Source organism: Carya illinoinensis, chromosome 9, assembly GCF_018687715.1.
Source record: "Carya illinoinensis cultivar Pawnee chromosome 9, C.illinoinensisPawnee_v1, whole genome shotgun sequence".
In the NCBI taxonomy this organism is placed as follows: Eukaryota; Viridiplantae; Streptophyta; class Magnoliopsida; order Fagales; family Juglandaceae; genus Carya; species Carya illinoinensis.
This window is the reverse complement of record NC_056760.1, coordinates 33,005,235-33,010,042: the sequence shown is the minus strand read 5'-3', so window position 1 is coordinate 33,010,042 and position 4,808 is coordinate 33,005,235. Positions and strand designations below refer to the sequence as shown.

The following is a 4,808-nucleotide window of genomic DNA, read 5'->3' as shown; positions in this document are numbered from 1 at the left end:
ACATGGTATTTGATACGATACGATATGATAAGATGAGAATGTTTGGTTATGTTATGTCAAAGTATTTTTGATTATGAATAGTAGTTTTATTCTAAAAATGAAAAGATTGAAATGTCGCTCTATTTTTCTTTCTTGATAACATGCTTTGAGATTTGCACGCAAAAATGAAATGATTCTTTATCCTATATATGAAAACTTATGAAAATGCTCATGTTGTATACACTAGTATATGTGCTTTGCTTACTGAGTTGTTGATAACTCACCACCTTATCTCCAAATATTTTTCAGATGATGTGGATGGTTCAGTTAAGGATCAAGAATAGAAATTTGTGAACAAGGCTAAACTGGGGATAGAGTGTTGGATACTTTAGGGTATTGTTAATAGAAGGACTGTCTATTGTTCCTTAGACTAGTTATTGTTTTTGGACTTAATAAGACTTAAGGATTTTTTTTTTTTTTTTAGTTATTTTGTTGGGACTAATGGGAAATTGTGGATTCTTTGATTTATGTTATTCGTGGAAATGACTATATAGACATTATTATGTGTTAATTGTGAAAAATATGATATTGTTTATTGTTTTAAAGTCATTGAAGATTTTAGATTTGATGAAAGACAAGTTTATAAGTGATAGGTAGTAATTCTCCAACCCCTACGGGATAGGGGCGTTACAATAACAATGCTTTAACAAAGACAACCTACAAACCTTTATGCGGTATTATGCATGTGGAAAATATCAAAACTAGGGGAGGAAGACGTAGTAGATTGCAGCATGGCATACTCATTTTCATTTAACCAGCATTGCTAGAGTTGTTGTAAAGAAGAACATACCTCTGCAGTGAGCTTTTCACTGAATAGCTTGTTGATGATCTAGCTTCCCTTGGTTTGATGAGGACTTAGGTGTCTGTAAACGTGAGAGTGCGAACTACTTTTTATTATTGTTTTTTTGCTTAAATTATGGGATTTAAAAGATGATTAGGTTCCGACAATTTGACTGACTTTCCGTTCAATGTGGTTTGCTCACTTGGACAGGATGGTCATGCTGGTTGGGTTCGTTGTAATATATGTCCACGTGACCAAACATCACTCGTCACTCACTCTTCCGTAGAATAGGGATAACTTGTTAACGTGTTGCAATTTGATTGCCTGATTCACCAATCCCCACGTGCTCGGCCCTTTCTTTCACGTGGGACGACGTCTCTATGCACTTTCGGTGACTACTCTACTGCCAGTGCAATACAAATTATGCAATGCATATCTCTTCTTGAGTTGAAACATCGATGCCTATATATGTAATTGGCTCCGTCCTCCACTGAGCAGCAGCCAGCAGTACTAGAACTGTGCTCTTTCTTCTCGATGCCTCCAAATTCCCAAATATCTCTTTCTTATTCCAAAAAATTCAATATTGTTTTCTGTACAAGTCTCTTTGAAAGGGAGCCGACCAGGTTTATTTCATTTATCTGCATTTGCACCTGCACCTCTCCTGTCTTAAGTACAGTGTTTAATTTCTCTGTCTTAATGGACTTAAAGGTGCAGGTTTAGGTGCAGACAAATGGGTTTACCTTCATTTTCTCTGTCACTTAAGGCCTGAAGAATCCCGTACAACGGCAAATCAAGTCACTAAATTAATCAGCTCTCTCTTTATGGATTTCATTCACTTTCTGCAGACAAATTGGCCGTGAATATTCACTTGTTCTCTGCAAGCTTGGACTCAGTTCCTTTTTTTTTTTTTTTTTTTTCGTTTTTTATTTGGATATGAATTCTTGTTCTTAATCAGCGTATACGCAAGGAAATCAGAAAAGATCAGCTCGATCTTGGCAAGATAAATGAGGGTATGGCTTAATTTGATTGTCTAGGTACCTTTTTCATGTTCTCGTAAATCGTAAATGCTTTAGTAGTGTATAATGTTCTTTGGGAAATTATTTTCACATATTCCGGTTAACAAAACTACGGAGTCGAAAATGACTTCATCCACAAACCGATATTCCACATTTTGTGCTGATCGTGATCCCACTCATCATCTAGTCTCTAGCCGATGATCTTCCTTAATTCCCTTCATAGAATTAAAACATATTTTTGTGAAGTTTTGTTTTTTGTGTTTAGCTCCCGAGACCTGACCATCTTTGTGTTTTACAGTTCATCTTTTTAGAGATTCATGGAAGCCATACTACTCCTTTAGTATCGTTGATCAATCAATCGTCCTCGATCGTGGCGGATCTTATACTTGGCGCATGTTTGGCCTAGGGAAAATGGGACCGCAACATTCGTTTGTCTCCATTTCCTAGTTTGTTTTTTATTGATGTTTTCATGACATTTGTAATGTGTTTTTGCTTGGCATGTCACTCCCACCTTTTCAATATTGATATATATATATATATATATATGAATGAATGGCTTAAGAAAAAGATTTGCACTTGACATCGTTTCACCTTGTGGCCACCATCGATGCCATTTCTCCGTTGACATAAAGCCAACAACGATGGATGCAATCCAACAAAATGATAGCTTTTCTTTTTCTTTTTCTTTTTTTTTTTAAGGAAAAATTAATAATTAATCCTTGATCAGTTTAAGCCTTACAAAAATAGTTTTATTGACTTGTCGTTATGTAACTTAGAATATTATTCCATGGCTGCATTTAGAACGTCCCTGACCTACTTTAATTGATAAATCTTTAAAAATGTCATTCAGGGCTCGCTGGTGTTTTTGAGCACTTGGAGTGGGCTGGTCATAATTAAAATCTAGTCAAAGTTTGGCTAGCCAGCTCAAAACACATTCTAGAGCAAACTCGGTAAAAAGTTACAATAATTTTAGCTTTAGTTAATTAGGCTGGCCAAATCTAGCCATTGAAACTAGCTAGCTATTCATTTTTTTTTTCATTATTTTATTTTTGGTGTGCTCTCTTATTTTGGCGCAAGATAACATTTCCCATTTTCATTTCACAAGACAACATTTCACATAAAGCTTCATCTTTGGGTTTCTGCCACCGTTGATCGCCATAGGTGGTTGGAAGCACTCAGATAGCCACAGAAACCATCGCCAAATGCCTTCCATCAATCCCACGCCACTTCGGTAAGTGCACGTAGAGATCTCTTTCCTTTCCCCTTTGCTTGGTAATTTCTCTCGATCTAACAATTAAACATCCAACTCTCTCTCTCTCTGTGAGAGTACTCCACCAAGGGGTAAAAGAGTCCCGCTGCAGCAAACCCAAGTTACTTACAAGAAGAGTTGGCAGACGGCCAAGCATATTGGAGGCTTTCTTCAATGTTATTAGGGCAATTTTGTAGTTTACACGAAACCGAGGGGCTAGTAGTAGTACTCATTGGTTTTCTAGGCTAGCTGTTTCCAAATCTATTTCCAATTGGATTAGCAGCTTCCTAAGGAAAATCCAAAATGGATGGCCGCAACCTTAATTAAGTACTGCTCTTAGGGGAGTTTTGTAATAAAAGAGCAGATCATCTTGTTACATGTTATAAGGAAAGTTCCTCCAAACCATTTTCGCAACTCGCAATTAAGCAGTTTTTGTACGTACTTAATTGATTACCATAACAAATCAACAATCAATGACGTCAAATAATACTCAAACCAAGCAACCACAATTTAATCAATAAAATTGCAACTTTTAATTATATTAACACCGGACGTGTTTACGTAATAAGATGAGACTTCTCATAATTTTCTTCCTAAATGTCACTCAGATACAAAACACTTTTCAATTTCAAATTAATTTTTAATTTTTTTATCTAATCATTACTCAAACACGAAAAATAATATAATTTTCCAAACTTCCAAAAAAAAAAATACAAAAATCTATACATCATCTTCAAATCTTAAAATAAAAATAATATTAAAAAATGAATTCAAATATTTTTTAACTCTATAATATTTTTATTTAACTTGTTCTCTCTTATTTTTAAAATTTAATAAAACATTTTAACCTAAACTATTTTATTACTTTTCACAAATTATTTCACTATTATTTATAAAATTAAGAGATGTTAAGTGTCCAAAGAAGTCCCATGACTTTTAGGTCTTGTTTATTTTCACAACTCCTCTCAACTGATCATCTCATCTCATCTAATTATTACAAAATTTTCAATTTTCATACAAAATAAAATAAATAATGCAAATTCTAAAATAAAAATAATATTTAAAAAAATATATTTTAACAATATTTTGTTCCACTTTTAGTTTTAATTTTAACTCATCTCATCTCATCCAATATCCTTTGCAAAAACAAATGAAACTTGAAGAGTTCTGAATATGACAAAATTGGTGATCTATTTGGAGATTCGAAATTGATGGTTTTAACAGGGCTTTATTTGGAATTTTGTTATGGTTGTATGCCAACCAGAGAGAGTGCCAACTTTGGATAAATTAGACTAGCTACCTGTTTACAAAATTCAAAATACTTAACTCCAAGATAATTAAAAACATGGGTAAATTATGTTCAGGTCATTGGGGTTTGGACTTTTTAGAAGCTGATACGTACGTACTTATCGTTTAAAAATTCTCAATCTAGTTATTAGGGTTTAGCCAACGTTTCAAAATGATCACTCCGTCCGAATTCCATTAGCACAATGACGAAAAATTCTAACGTCGCTCATAACTACATTTTTATAACGAATCAGAGAGAAAGCATGCCATATTCATAACTAATGAGCTTATAAAACTAAAATATGCACGGTCAAAACGCCTAGTCATGAGCATATGCATTAAAACAACTTAAGAAATAAAAATAATAAAAAGTAAGAGAAAAATCTTCTCTCTTTTTTTCTAGGAAAAATGAGGAGAAGTGTATAGAGTCCCGGTT

At 33.8% G+C, this 4,808-nt stretch overlaps 1 long non-coding RNA gene across 1 annotated transcript; it reads left to right on the top strand.

Moving 5' to 3' along the window:
• Positions 1-1,039: 1,039 nt before the first annotated feature.
• LOC122277252 lies at positions 1,040-2,416 on the top strand. The gene is made up of 2 exons (XR_006228960.1): positions 1,040-1,830; positions 2,135-2,416. It is a non-coding gene; the product is annotated as an uncharacterized LOC122277252 (long non-coding RNA).
• Positions 2,417-4,808: the final 2,392 nt, after the last annotated feature.